Source organism: Apostichopus japonicus, chromosome 3 (genome assembly GCF_037975245.1).
Source record: "Apostichopus japonicus isolate 1M-3 chromosome 3, ASM3797524v1, whole genome shotgun sequence".
NCBI classification, from domain to species: domain Eukaryota; kingdom Metazoa; phylum Echinodermata; class Holothuroidea; order Aspidochirotida; family Stichopodidae; genus Apostichopus; species Apostichopus japonicus.
In genome coordinates, this window is record NC_092563.1 from 17755576 (window position 1) to 17769301 (window position 13726).

The window sequence follows — 13726 nt, forward strand, 5'->3', positions numbered from 1 at the left end:
AAAAGGCACGACCGTTACCCTTATTTAAATCTAGGTTAGGCAAGTTAGCCTTGCCTTTACAGATAAGTAATGCAACCTAGGCCTAGCTTTACTATAAGTCCAAGCCAACGTTAGAAACACATATTCGACAGCGTATGATATTTAGCCTAATTTAAGAAAGGCCTTGGCCTAACTTATTGGCAATACCTTAGCGTGTGCTACAATATATAATTTACAAACACAAGTACAACGTCGCTAGGCCTATTAAAGTCTGTCCTAGCCTTAGTAAATCCTGAACAGTCCAGGTATTTTTTACTTTGGATTTTTTTAAACATTGACTCGGGTTATATGAACCGTTGAATTGTTAATAGAATATTGAATAGAAGAAGTTTAGCAAAACCCGCTCAACGTACTTCATGTGGCGCATTTAGAAGCCTTCATAAATCCGGTATCTGGTCAATTAATGGTAGATACTCATCAAAGATGAAGCGAAGAGGACGAGTAGGTTCTGGAAACACTGTCGTTGCGAAGGGATCAGTGTCATTCAAAAATTGCACTCGGCTATTCAAAGGCAGCCATTGCAGCCTGCTGCAAAGTCCAAGTATCCTTAACACTAAATCGAAACTTTGCTGGTTGGTCTAATCCAGTGGTTAGGGTTTTGACGTTAGTCAGTACCAGAATATACGGCTCTGGTCAGTTCCTTTCGGTAGCAGCTAAAAGAGTTGCCATCAATCGTACGCATCACTAGGATATGATCGTAAGATACCTTGTGCACTGCACTATTGTTAAAAATGAGAGGGGGCTATAGCGCTAATTACTTAATCAAAAATCTCCAAATGCTAATGATAAAAAATGTAAGTCGGATTTTGTTTGTGTTATCGCAGTACACAGGAATTTGATATTTGGTTAACTCAAGACCGTCCATTGCAATAACATGTGAACGAATTTCCAAAAATACTTAAGGTCCCAGCTCCGTGTAGAATTGCATCTTCCCCTGCCAATACCACCGCCGCAAACACATGTGACCCCAATCACATATATAGATACAGAGAGGCAAATATACGAAACTTTATTCAGCCATCGGGAAGCCTTCAAATCCCATCTTAAGTGGGTCCCAAGGCGTCCAGAAGCGTGTCCACTTCGCCAATTTTAACCCATTGAAATTGCACGCAACACAACTTCGAAAAATATTTGAAGTCGTATATTGCCTTTATGTACCGATGGGAGATTGGGGCCAAGATTTGAGTAGTCTCATATTGATTTTACATTGATAAGCGCTTTGACCCTACTAGTTGACACCATAGAAATTGAACTAGGAAGAACGCTGACACGGTGTATCATCATGTGTTTAAGCTGTGAAGCCTTGAAAGTGAGGGCTCTTTGCGTAGTACGGCAAAACGGCAGATCATTTGTACGTCCTCATGCATACATTGTGCATTCTACTTTGAAATTGAATATGATTTTACCAGTTTCTTTTTCAAAAGAGTACATGTACTTTTCACAATAGAGACATGTTATGGCGACCAGAGTGGTAAGTACTATGCTATTTTTAGGAGTGTTAGCTCAGTGGTTTACGCCGGTGCCTTTCAATCATAAGGTCCCGAGTTCGAATAATTCCAACATTAATATATGTTGCCCAGTTACAGAGTTGTTGACAATTCATAATCATGGACGTTAAATGTGAATCTAATAGACTGACTTCGGTCAGCTTGCGGCTTTGCAAAGTCAATGAGGCTTCTTCGCGAGTTCCTGCTTGCAGGAGGATCTAAAATACATACATACATACCTACTTAAGAACCAACTTTGAAAACTTTCTTTCTTCGCCTCTAATGACTCGAGCAAGAGGAGTGTTTACTATGCAACTTTTAATGTCTGTAAAGTGTCATTTCCGGTATCTGAGAGACATCAGTTTTCTTTCAGATAATGTCATATAGTTGTCCCTGGAAAATGCCGTGAAAGGCAACCCCCTCCCCCTTTTTGTTGTGTGTAATACTTCTATATTAGTCTGTGCCTGCAGTTAGTTCTGAGTTTAATGTTAATGTTGCAAATTGGGTAGTATTTTATGCAGAATAACAGATCCCACCTTATGAATTTAGAGTGCAAAAGTTTGATGCATGTCTACATTCTTTCACAGTCATCAAAGGATGAGATGTTAGCACGAGTAGTGGCTCGAGTGTGTCGTTTTGCCTACAAAGCTTAATTTGTCCGAACATGGCTAGTGAATACCATTAGACATTAAAATCATAGTTGAGTAACTTTAGGCAAATGGTCTACAAATTTACTCTCCAGAACATACCTGGCTAGGCTGAGTAGGTTTTGGCCTATCTCAAACCTCAGATTACTGGCTGGGCCTTTACAAGTTATGCCATTTTGCCATATTAACAGTGTTGGGAATATGTTGCATATGGAGGATGTGTTTGAATATGTTTACAGTTCTAGATATGTTAATAGACTGAAATATACTAGGCATTTGTATTTGTATATTTATTTGTTTCATCACAATTTACAGTGTGACGGGAAGTCTCCTATAAAGCCTGCAAGGCTTAACAAAGTAGGAGACTCCCCAAAAAGAAAAAAGAGAGAAAAAACTTAAGAATAGAAAAAGAAAAGTTAATAGTAGCATCTACAATGATGAAATAATCGTATTGACGCTAATTGAATTTAATAATCTTAATAATCAATCCTAACAATCTTTATAATGATCTTAATCACAAACACACACAAGAATAAATCCATCAATAGTGAGAAATAATTACAGTTTGGAGATTCCCTTTGAATACAGAGTAAGAAGGATTATTCTAAACATTATCCTGGAGATTATTCCACGTTTTATAGCACGAATACGAGGGCTTAAAGAACCCATAGTACTTCGATGGGATAAAACATGTGCGTTATTACAATGGCGTGTTTGATGGTTATGGATTAGTCTATTACTATAAATAAAATCTTTAAAAGCCTCGGGTAGCAATCCATTCCATGCTTTATATGCAAATGTTGCAAGCTGGACTCTTATAATATCATTTAGTTTTAATAAATTTAATCTTTTGAATAATGGGCTAGTATGATCACGTGGTGCAGCATGTGAAATATGGCGGATAGCTCTCTTCTGGAGGACACATAGGTGATTAAGATTTGTAGAATAGGTTCCTGACCAAATAGTGGTGCAATAAGTTAATTGGGGTAAAATCAGAGTTATATACAGTGTTCTGAGTATATTTGGAGGTAAATAATGTTCTAATTTGCATATAATACCAGTATTTCTAGCCACTCTGTTACAGACTGCTGATATATGATCACGCCACGAAAGTTGATTGTATATGTGTACACCCAAGAACTTAGTTGTGTTAACCCGATTAATAATTTTATCATTCATGGTAATGTTGTGGTCCTATCTGAATGAGTGACTAGCATTAAACACCATATAATTAGTTTTTTCTATGTTAAGAGATAATTTGTTTGCTGGAAAATTTAGTTAGTTCAGTAGAAACAGTTTTATGTGATGAGAATAGATTTTGGGAATCGAAGAAAATATTTGTGTCGTCGGCGAATAATATTGTTTAGCAATATCGGAGACATTGACGATATCATTGACATAAATTATGAATAGTAATGGACCTAGTATAGAACCCTGAGGAACTCCGCAAACGATTTTAGCAAGTTCAGATTTAGAATTTTTATATAACGTGTACTGGTATCTATTTGAAAGATAACTATCTAGCCAATTTAGGGTTGTTCCTCTGATACCATAAAAAGATAATTTACTTAGTAATATTTTGTGATCGATGGTGTCAAAAGCTTTGGATAGGTCGAGAAATACGCCTACGCAGGTATTATTCTTATCAAGACTATTACATATATTGTTGACTGCATCTGCTAAAGCTAATTCTGTAGAATGGTCAGGACGAAATCCGTACTGTTCGTTATTAAGAATATTATATTTACACAGAAAACTGTATTTACGGTTAAACATTAATCGTTCAATAATTTTTGAAAAGACTGACAATAAATATATAGGGCGGTAATTAATAAATAAATGACTGGGGTCTCCTTATTTAAAGATTGGTTTTACCTTTGCTATTTTAAGCTTATCCGGAAAAATGCCGGTGTTAAAAGAAATATTGCAGAGATGAGTTAAAGGTTTACAATGAATGGGATTACTTGTTTGATAATACCTGGCTTAAAGTCACCATAGCCTGCTGCTTTGTTTGGTTTCAAATTTGTGTGAGCAACTTTTAAAACTTCTACTGTTACTGGATATGTAAATATGGAATGGCATACTTTGTCATTATTATGTAAAAATTGTTTTTACATAGTTTTCCCAATTTCAGAAGTGAAACTTTTTATATTATTATCACTGTAATTACGTGCATAAATGGGATTATTTTGTCGGCGATTAGTCTCGAGGGCATTGACAAACACTTGAAAGTGATCAGTGATATCAGTTACAAAAATACCTGATGAAAGTTTAGAATTACTATTAGTTATAATATTGTCAATCAAAGTTGAAGAGGTACTGTTCACTCTGGTTGGTCTTGATATTGTAGGATAGAAACCATTTGAGTAAAGGTTATTTAGAAACTCTGGTGATTTGATTTTATCTAACAAATCAATATTAAAATCCCCCATTATGTAGGAAGTACAGTTTAGCTGATTAATGGTAGTACAAATATTTTGCATGTTATAATAAAATTGTTCTAAAGAACCATTTGGAGGTCTATAAACAATACCAATAATTATTTTCTCTTTAGAATTTGGCAAGTTTGCCTCAATAAATAAGGATTCAATGATATCGTTAAATGTTGATAGATCTGGTTGGTGTTTAAAGTTTAAACCATTGTGCACATATAAGCAGACACCGCCACCCCTTCTATTAACACGATGTTTTTCTATAATTTTGTAATTTTTCACATGAATAAGGGGTGATGGGTCGTCACTTGGGCGGTCACATATTATCGCATTCTCATCTTCGAGATTAGTCCACTGAGACTTATAAACAAAGTTGTAAAGGACGTATAACACGTATCGAAAACTTAGTAACCGTAATTACAGTATTCAAATTTCAAGTGTAACTTAAAAAGCAACATTTGCGAGATATTACCATTAGATTTATTATTATTTTCACATTTTCTGTCAAAATTTATTATATATAAAGTTTTGAGATGGGTGAGCCAGTGGGCTCGCCTACCAATAAAAGAGGGGGAAAAAGCATCAGACTTTTCATTTGAGGGTCGCGGGTTCGAGTCCCTCGTCGGGTGGCTACAATTATTTTCTGTGTTGTTCTTTTCACCATCTTTTCTGAAAGTATCGGCTTAACAAGGATGATAAAGTTATTTTGTATACAAGCATCTGAGCCCGATTAGCTCAGTCGGTAGAGCATCAGACTTTTAATCTCAGGGTCGCAGGTTCGAGTCCCTCTTCGGGTGGCTACAATATTTTTTCTATGTTATGTTGTTCTTACCTTCATCCTTTCTGAAAGTATCGGTCAAAGAGGGTGATAAAGAAATTTTGTATCAAAACATCTCAGCCCGGTTAGCTCAGTCGGTAGAGCATCAGACTTTTAATCTGAGGGTCGCGGATTCGAGTGCCTCATCGGGCGTCTACAATTATTTTCTGTGTTGTTCTTTTCACCATCTTTTCTGAAAGTATCGGCTTAACAAGGATGATAAAGTTATTTTGTATACAAGCATCTGAGCCCGATTAGCTCAGTCGGTAGAGCATCAGACTTTTAATCTGAGGGTCGCGGGTTCGAGTCCCTCATCGGGCGGCTACAATTATTTTCTGTGTTGTTCTTTTCACCATCTTTTCTGAAAGTATCGGCTTCACAAGGATGATAAAGTTATTTTGTATACAAGCATCTGAGCCCGATTAGCTCAGTCGGTAGAGCATCAGACTTTTAATCTGAGGGTCGCGGGTTCGAGTCCCTCATCGGGCGGCTACAATTATTTTCTGTGTTGTTCTTTTCACCATCTTTTCTGAAAGTATCGGCTTAACAAGGATGATAAAGTTATTTTGTATACAAGCATCTGAGCCCGATTAGCTCAGTCGGTAGAGCATCAGACTTTTAATCTCAGGTTTGCAGGTTCGAGTCCCTCTTCGGGTGGCTACAATATTTTTTCTATGTTATGTTGTTCTTACCTTCATCTTTTCTGAAAGTATCGGTCAAAGAGGGTGATAAAGAAATTTTGTATCAAAACATCTCAGCCCGGTTAGCTCAGTCGGTAGAGCATCAGACTTTTAATCTGAGGGTCGCGGGTTCGAGTCCCTCATCGGGTGGCTACAATATTTTTTTCTATGTTATGTTGTTCTTACATTCATCTTTTCTGAAAGTATCGGTCAAAGAAGGGTGATAAAGAAATTTTGTATACAAGCATCTGAGCCCGATTAGCTCAGTCGGTAGAGCATCAGACTTTTAATCTGAGGGTCGCGGGTTCGAGTCCCTCATCGGGCGGCTACAATTATTTTCTGTGTTGTTCTTTTCACCATCTTTTCTGAAAGTATCGGCTTCACAAGGATGATAAAGTTATTTTGTATACAAGCATCTGAGCCCGATTAGCTCAGTCGGTAGAGCATCAGACTTTTAATCTCAGGGTCGCAGGTTCGAGTCCCTCTTCGGGTGGCTACAATATTTTTTCTATGTAATGTTGTTCTTACCTTTATCCTTTCTGAAAGTATCGGTCAAAGAGGGTGATAAAGAAATTTTGTATCAAAACATCTCAGCCCGGTTAGCTCAGTCGGTAGAGCATCAGACTTTTAATCTGAGGGTCGCGGGTTCGAGTCCCTCATCGGGCGTCTACAATTATTTTCTGTGTTGTTCTTTTAATCATCTTTTCTGAAAGTATTTGGCTTAACAAGGATGATAAAGTTATTTTGTAGTAAATCATCTGAGCCCGATTAGCTCAGTCGGTAGAGCATCAGACTTTTAATCTGAGGGTCGCGGGTTCGAGTCCCTCATCGGGCGGCTACAATTATTTTCTGTGTTGTTCTTTTCACCATCTTTTCTGAAAGTATCGGCTTAACAAGGATGATAAAGTTATTTTGTATACAAGCATCTGAGCCCGATTAGCTCAGTCGGTAGAGCATCAGACTTTTAATCTCAGGTTTGCAGGTTCGAGTCCCTCTTCGGGTGGCTACAATATTTTTTCTATGTTATGTTGTTCTTACCTTCATCTTTTCTGAAAGTATCGGTCAAAGAGGGTGATAAAGAAATTTTGTATCAAAACATCTCAGCCCGGTTAGCTCAGTCGGTAGAGCATCAGACTTTTAATCTGAGGGTCGCGGGTTCGAGTCCCTCATCGGGCGGCTACAATTATTTTCGGTGTTGTTCTTTTAATCATCTTTTCTTAAAGTATCGGCTTAACAAGGATGATAAAGAAATTTTGTATCAAAACATCTGAGCCCGATTAGCTCAGTCGGTAGAGCATCAGACTTTTAATGTGAGGGTCGCGGGTTCGAGTCCCTCATCGGGTGGCTACAATTTTTTTCTATGTTATGTTGTTCTTACATTCATCTTTTCTGAAAGTATCGGTCAAAGAAGGGTGATAAAGAAATTTTGTATACAAGCATCTGAGCCCGATTAGCTCAGTCGGTAGAGCATCAGACTTTTAATCTGAGGGTCGCGGGTTCGAGTCCCTCATCGGCCGGCTACAATTATTTTCTGTGTTATTCTTTTAATCATCTTTTCTGAAAGTATCGGCTTAACAAGTTTTATTAACAAGCTACTAAGTTTTTAGGTGTTTATATTGATAATAAGCTTTCGTGGCATGAGCACATTTCTACAGTATGCATGCAGGAAAGCAGCGAAAAGCGTTGGGATTTTATCAAAGTTGAAATTTCTCCTACCAGAGCGCATATTAAAAAATCTCTCCACACAAACTTTGGTCGTTCCACACATCCCATATTGTTCAATTATCTGGTCCGGCACGTCAGAAACCAATCTTCGTCCTCTTATTATTCTCCAAACGAAAGCCATGCGCCACATTTCACGTGTTGCACCTCGTGAACAAACAAATCAACTTTTCAAGAATCTCAATTTATTAAAAGTTACCGACATTTTTCGTGTAAATCTTGCCACGTTTGCATATAAGGCATGGAATGGTTTATTGCCTAACACATTTCATGATTTTTTAACTAGTAACAGTGTTATACATCACCACAACACACGGAATGCTGATAATGCACATTACTTTTCTTATAAAACATCAATTGGGAGGCTTCGTCTTAGAAATCGTGCAATAAGACATGGAATTCCATAACAGAGAGTTTCAAAACCAAAGTATCCAGTAAAATATTCAAAAAGCATCTGACCAAAGACGTTATATCCAGTTATTAATAAGTCATCCATTCATTTGCACGATAACAAATTATTATCGTAAATATTATCACCATATATTGTAACACTTCACATTGTAACATTTATGTGAAAAAACAAATAAATGAATGAATGAATGAATATATAGTATTCATTGATTGTCGAATTATTCTATTTTGTATTGTTATGTAAATACATTTCTTCTTTCCTTTATACAGGGAGTCTTCTACTTTGTTAAGCTGTTGTACGCTTTTTGGAAGACTTCCTTCACTCTGTAAATTTACACGTGAAAAACAAATAAATAAATCAAATCAAATCAAATCTTTTCTGAAAGTATCGGTCAAAGAAGGGTGATAAAGAAATTTTGTATCAAAACATCTGAGCCCGATTAGCTCAGTCGGTAGAGCATCAGACTTTTAATCTGCATCAGACATCTGCATCAGAATCTGCATCAGAGCATCAGACATACAATGTACATACATACAATGTACATACATATATACATACATACAATATGTACCTTACAATACAATACATACAATATGTACATACATACATACATACATACATACATACATACATACATACATACATACATATACACACACACACATACATACATACATACATACATACACACACACACATACATACATACATACATACACACATACGCACATACATACATACATACATACATACATACATACATACATACATACATACATACATACATACATACATACATACATACATACATACATACATACATACATACATACATACATACATACATACATACATACATACATACATACATACATACATACATACATACATACATACATACATGCATACACGCATACACGCATACACGCATACACGCATACACGCATACACGCATACACGCATACACGCATACACGCATACACGCATACACGCATACATACATACATACATACATACATACATACATACATACATACATACATACATACATACATACATACATACATACATACATACATACATACATACATACATACATACATACATACATACATACATACATACATACATACATACATACCTTTAATGAAGTGACGATTAAAAAGTGTTTGACTATCATTGTCAACAATCAGGGTATTACTAAAGATAGGTTGATTGAGGATGTCTTCTCTGGTCTCTGGTAGCCAGAAACGGCCTTGAATTAGCCGATCCCATGCTAACATGAGTTCACAGTAATACGGGCTTAGCTTATGAACAGACTTGCGGTTAGGAGTAATTTGAAAGATACCACGCCCAAGGCTCATATCTTCATACATATTCAAAAAATACAACATTAATTTTTGTAATTTAATATTAATGTTATTGCTTAATATCTTACTACAAAATTTAATTCTAAGAGCATCTCTTGTTAATTCAATGTCGCTCAAACTGAATCCCCCTCTGTCGATTGGTAAAAGCAAGTTAAGATACTTAATAGAAGGTTTTTTACCTCTCCAGATAAAATCGACTACACTCTGACGCAATGTGGTGATAACCCAATCAGGGATTGGTAAAACAGTGGTCACATATACTAAGCGAGTTACGATGAGCGAATTTATAATGAGAGATTTACCCTTAAAAGATAATTTTCTACCTTTCCAGGTATTTAGTAATTTACGGCAGGAGGTAACTTTTTTCTTCCAATTTTCTTTTTCGATTGACTTTTTATCGTTACCAATAGCAACACCTAATACAGTAATGAAGTCTTTCCTCACAGGAAAGTCGAAATTGCTGGGATTAACATGGCTGCACCGAATGCACCGAATGCAAAAGTCTGATGCTCTACCGACTGAGCTAATCGGGCTCAGATGCTTGTATACAAAATAACTTAATTAAAAAATAACTTAATTAACAAATTAACTTAACAAAATTAACTTAATTTACAAAATAACTTAACAAAATTAACTTAATTTACAAAATAACTTAATTAAAAAAATAACTAAATTAAATGATATTATAAGGCTACAACTTGCTGTATTTACGTATAAAGCATGGCATGGGCTACTTCCGGGTTCCTTTCATAATTTCTATACAATTAATGTAGAATTATACAATTATAATACCCGAAATAGACAAAATGCTCATTGCAACTTCTATCACACGAAATTAGGTACACGCAGCTTCCGCAACCGTGCAACTAAGTTATGGAACTCATTAAGCAATACCGTTAAATCTAAGGCTACAAAGAATTCATTTAAGAAATGTTTAAAAAAAGAATTGATATCATCATATTAAATTATGTAAATGAGTTATTTACTTCGGCAGTTTCTGTACATTATGTAACCAACATTCAATTTGCATTTATTAATTAATTTTTTTCTTTATGGAGTCTTCCACTTTGTTAAGCTTTTAAGCTTTATGGAAGACTTCCCTCCGCTTTGTACTTCTGTGGAAAAACAAATAAATGAAAATGAACTTTATCACCCTTGTTAAGCCGATACTTTCAGAAAAGATGATTAAAAGAACAACACAGAAAATAATTGTAGCCGCCCGATGAGGGACTCGAACCCGCGACCCTCAGATTAAAAGTCTGATGCTCTACCGACTGAGCTAACCGGGCTGAGATGTTTTGATACAAAATTTCTTTATCACCCTTCTTTGACCGATACTTTCAGAAAAGATGAAGGTAAGAACAACATAACATAGAAAAAATATTGCAGCCACCCGATGAGGGACTCGAACCCGCGACCCTCAGATTAAAAGTCTGATGCTCTACCTACTGAGCTAATCGGGCTCAGATGATTTACTACAAAATAACTTTATCACACTTGTTTCGCCGATATTTTCAGAAAAGATGGTGAAAAGAACAACACAGAAAATAATTGTAGCCACCCGATGAGGCACTCGAATCCGCGACCCTCAGTTTAAAAGTCTGATGCTCTACCGATTGAGCTAACCGGGCTGAGATGTTTTGATACAAAATTTCTTTATCACCCTTCTTTGACCGATACTTTCAGAAAAGATGAAGGTAAGAACAACATAATATAGAAAAAATATTGTAGCCACCCGATGTGGGACTCGAACCCGCGACCCTCAGATTAAAAGTCTGATGCTCTACCGACTGAGCTAATCGGGCTCAGATGCTTGTATACAAAATAACTTTATCATCCTTGTTAAGCCGATACTTTCAGAAAAGATGATTAAAAGAACAACACAGAAAATAATTGTAGCCGCCCGATGTGGGACTAGAACCCGCGACCCTCAGATTAAAAGTCTGATGCTCTACCGACTGAGCTAATCGGGCTCAGATGTTTTGATACAAAATTTCTTTATCACCCTTCTTTGACCGACACTTTCAGAAAAGATGAAGGTAAGAACAACATAACATAGAAAAAATATTGTAGCCACCCGATGAGGGACTCGAACCCGCGACCCTCAGATTAAAAGTCTGATGCTCTACCGACTGAGCTAACCGGGCTGAGATGTTTTGATACAAAAGTTCTTTATCACCCTTCTTATACCGATACTTTCAGAAAAGATGAAGGTAAGAACAACATAACATAGAAAAAATATTGTAGCCACCCGATGTGGGACTCGAACCCGCGACCCTCAGATTAAAAGTCTGATGCTCTACCGACTGAGCTAATCGGGCTCAGATGCTTGTATACAAAATAACTTTATCATCCTTGTTAAGCCGATACTTTCAGAAAAGATGATTAAAAGAACAACACAGACAATATTTGTAGCCGCCCGATGAGGGACTCGAACCCGCGACCCTCAGATTAAAAGTCTGATGCTCTACCGATTGAGCTAACCGGGCTGTGATGTTTTGATACAAAATTTCTTTATCACCCTTCTTATACCGATACTTTCAGAAAAGATGAAGGTAAGAACAACATAACATAGGAAAAATATTGTAGCCACCCGATGAGGGACTCGAACCCGCGACCCTCAGATTAAAAGTCTGATGCTCTACCGACTGAGCTAATCGGGCTCAGATGATTTACTACAAAATAACTTTATCATCCTTGTTAAGCCGATACTTTCAGAAAAGATGATTAAAAGAACAACACAGAAAATAATTGTAGCCGCCCGATGAGGGACTCGAACCCGCGACCCTCAGATTAAAAGTCTGATGCTCTACCGACTGAGCTAACCGGGCTGAGATGTTTTGATACAAAATTTCTTTATCACCCTTCTTATACCGATACTTTCAGAAAAGATGAAGGTAAGAACAACATAACATAGAAAAAATATTGTAGCCACCCGATGTGGGACTCGAACCCGCGACCCTCAGATTAAAAGTCTGATGCTCTACCGACTGAGCTAATCGGGCTCAGATGATTTACTGCGAAAACCTTTATCACCCTTGTTTGTCCGATACTTTCAGAAAAAAAATGATGAAAAGAACAACACAGAAAATAATTGTAGCCGCCCGATGAGGCACTCGAATCCGCGACCCTCAGTTTAAAAGTCTGATGCTCTACCGACTGAGCTAACCGGGCTGAGATGTTTTGATACAAAATTTCTTTATCACCCTTCTTTGACCGATACTTTCAGAAAAGATGAAGGTAAGAACAACATAACATAGAAAAAATATTGTAGCCACCCGATGTGGGACTCGAACCCGCGACCCTCAGATTAAAAGTCTGATGCTCTACCGACTGAGCTAATCGGGCTCAGATGCTTGTATACAAAATAACTTTATCATCCTTGTTAAGCCGATACTTTCAGAAAAGATGATTAAAAGAACAACACAGACAATAATTGTAGCCGCCCGATGAGGGACTCGAACCCGCGACCCTCAGATTAAAAGTCTGATGCTCTACCGATTGAGCTAACCGGGCTCAGATGTTTTGATACAAAATTTCTTTATCACCCTTCTTATACCGATACTTTCAGAAAAGATGAAGGTAAGAACAACATAACATAGGAAAAATATTGTAGCCACCCGATGAGAAACTCGAACCCGCGACCCTCAGATTAAAAGTCTGATGCTCTACCGACTGAGCTAATCGGGCTCAGATGATTTACTACAAAATAACTTTATCATCCTTGTTAAGCCGATACTTTCAGAAAAGATGATTAAAAGAACAACACAGAAAATAATTGTAGCCGCCCGATGAGGGACTCGAACCCGCGACCCTCAGATTAAAAGTCTGATGCTCTACCGACTTAGCTAACCGGGCTGAGATGTTTTGATACAAAATTTCTTTATCACCCTTCTTATACCGATACTTTCAGAAAAGATGAAGGTAAGAACAACATAACATAGAAAATTTTTTGTAGCCACCCGATGAGGGACTCGAACCCGCGACCCTCAGATTAAAAGTCTGATGCTCTACCGACTGAGCTAATCGGGCTCAGATGATTTACTGCGAAAACCTTTATCACCCTTGTTTGTCCGATACTTTCAGAAAAAAAATGATGAAAAGAACAACACAGAAAATA

General features: G+C 37.1%; 24 non-coding genes across 24 annotated transcripts; 10 read left to right on the top strand and 14 right to left on the bottom strand.

Annotated features, from left to right (window-relative positions):
• Window positions 1-5502: 5502 nt before the first annotated feature.
• On the top strand, window positions 5503-5575 carry Trnak-uuu (transfer RNA lysine (anticodon UUU)). Its single transcript has one exon. It is a non-coding gene; the product is annotated as a tRNA-Lys (tRNA).
• A 95-nt stretch (window positions 5576-5670) lies between these two features.
• On the top strand, window positions 5671-5743 carry Trnak-uuu (transfer RNA lysine (anticodon UUU)). Its single transcript has one exon. It is a non-coding gene; the product is annotated as a tRNA-Lys (tRNA).
• A 95-nt stretch (window positions 5744-5838) lies between these two features.
• Window positions 5839-5911, top strand: Trnak-uuu (transfer RNA lysine (anticodon UUU)). Its single transcript has one exon. It is a non-coding gene; the product is annotated as a tRNA-Lys (tRNA).
• Window positions 5912-6179: 268 nt separating this feature from the next.
• Trnak-uuu (transfer RNA lysine (anticodon UUU)) lies at window positions 6180-6252 on the top strand. The gene has a single exon. It is a non-coding gene; the product is annotated as a tRNA-Lys (tRNA).
• Window positions 6253-6354: 102 nt separating this feature from the next.
• Window positions 6355-6427, top strand: Trnak-uuu (transfer RNA lysine (anticodon UUU)). Its single transcript has one exon. It is a non-coding gene; the product is annotated as a tRNA-Lys (tRNA).
• A 268-nt stretch (window positions 6428-6695) lies between these two features.
• On the top strand, window positions 6696-6768 carry Trnak-uuu (transfer RNA lysine (anticodon UUU)). The gene has a single exon. It is a non-coding gene; the product is annotated as a tRNA-Lys (tRNA).
• A 96-nt stretch (window positions 6769-6864) lies between these two features.
• On the top strand, window positions 6865-6937 carry Trnak-uuu (transfer RNA lysine (anticodon UUU)). Its single transcript has one exon. It is a non-coding gene; the product is annotated as a tRNA-Lys (tRNA).
• Window positions 6938-7205: 268 nt separating this feature from the next.
• On the top strand, window positions 7206-7278 carry Trnak-uuu (transfer RNA lysine (anticodon UUU)). Its single transcript has one exon. It is a non-coding gene; the product is annotated as a tRNA-Lys (tRNA).
• A 95-nt stretch (window positions 7279-7373) lies between these two features.
• Window positions 7374-7446, top strand: Trnak-uuu (transfer RNA lysine (anticodon UUU)). Its single transcript has one exon. It is a non-coding gene; the product is annotated as a tRNA-Lys (tRNA).
• Window positions 7447-7546: 100 nt separating this feature from the next.
• Trnak-uuu (transfer RNA lysine (anticodon UUU)) lies at window positions 7547-7619 on the top strand. The gene has a single exon. It is a non-coding gene; the product is annotated as a tRNA-Lys (tRNA).
• Window positions 7620-10822: 3203 nt separating this feature from the next.
• Trnak-uuu (transfer RNA lysine (anticodon UUU)) lies at window positions 10823-10895 on the bottom strand. The gene has a single exon. It is a non-coding gene; the product is annotated as a tRNA-Lys (tRNA).
• A 101-nt stretch (window positions 10896-10996) lies between these two features.
• On the bottom strand, window positions 10997-11069 carry Trnak-uuu (transfer RNA lysine (anticodon UUU)). Its single transcript has one exon. It is a non-coding gene; the product is annotated as a tRNA-Lys (tRNA).
• Window positions 11070-11338: 269 nt separating this feature from the next.
• On the bottom strand, window positions 11339-11411 carry Trnak-uuu (transfer RNA lysine (anticodon UUU)). Its single transcript has one exon. It is a non-coding gene; the product is annotated as a tRNA-Lys (tRNA).
• Window positions 11412-11506: 95 nt separating this feature from the next.
• Window positions 11507-11579, bottom strand: Trnak-uuu (transfer RNA lysine (anticodon UUU)). The gene has a single exon. It is a non-coding gene; the product is annotated as a tRNA-Lys (tRNA).
• Window positions 11580-11680: 101 nt separating this feature from the next.
• Trnak-uuu (transfer RNA lysine (anticodon UUU)) lies at window positions 11681-11753 on the bottom strand. Its single transcript has one exon. It is a non-coding gene; the product is annotated as a tRNA-Lys (tRNA).
• Window positions 11754-11854: 101 nt separating this feature from the next.
• On the bottom strand, window positions 11855-11927 carry Trnak-uuu (transfer RNA lysine (anticodon UUU)). Its single transcript has one exon. It is a non-coding gene; the product is annotated as a tRNA-Lys (tRNA).
• Window positions 11928-12022: 95 nt separating this feature from the next.
• Trnak-uuu (transfer RNA lysine (anticodon UUU)) lies at window positions 12023-12095 on the bottom strand. The gene has a single exon. It is a non-coding gene; the product is annotated as a tRNA-Lys (tRNA).
• A 101-nt stretch (window positions 12096-12196) lies between these two features.
• On the bottom strand, window positions 12197-12269 carry Trnak-uuu (transfer RNA lysine (anticodon UUU)). The gene has a single exon. It is a non-coding gene; the product is annotated as a tRNA-Lys (tRNA).
• A 95-nt stretch (window positions 12270-12364) lies between these two features.
• Trnak-uuu (transfer RNA lysine (anticodon UUU)) lies at window positions 12365-12437 on the bottom strand. Its single transcript has one exon. It is a non-coding gene; the product is annotated as a tRNA-Lys (tRNA).
• A 101-nt stretch (window positions 12438-12538) lies between these two features.
• Window positions 12539-12611, bottom strand: Trnak-uuu (transfer RNA lysine (anticodon UUU)). Its single transcript has one exon. It is a non-coding gene; the product is annotated as a tRNA-Lys (tRNA).
• Window positions 12612-12881: 270 nt separating this feature from the next.
• On the bottom strand, window positions 12882-12954 carry Trnak-uuu (transfer RNA lysine (anticodon UUU)). The gene has a single exon. It is a non-coding gene; the product is annotated as a tRNA-Lys (tRNA).
• A 95-nt stretch (window positions 12955-13049) lies between these two features.
• Trnak-uuu (transfer RNA lysine (anticodon UUU)) lies at window positions 13050-13122 on the bottom strand. Its single transcript has one exon. It is a non-coding gene; the product is annotated as a tRNA-Lys (tRNA).
• Window positions 13123-13391: 269 nt separating this feature from the next.
• Window positions 13392-13464, bottom strand: Trnak-uuu (transfer RNA lysine (anticodon UUU)). The gene has a single exon. It is a non-coding gene; the product is annotated as a tRNA-Lys (tRNA).
• Window positions 13465-13565: 101 nt separating this feature from the next.
• On the bottom strand, window positions 13566-13638 carry Trnak-uuu (transfer RNA lysine (anticodon UUU)). Its single transcript has one exon. It is a non-coding gene; the product is annotated as a tRNA-Lys (tRNA).
• Between the last annotated feature and the right edge of the window lie 88 nt (window positions 13639-13726).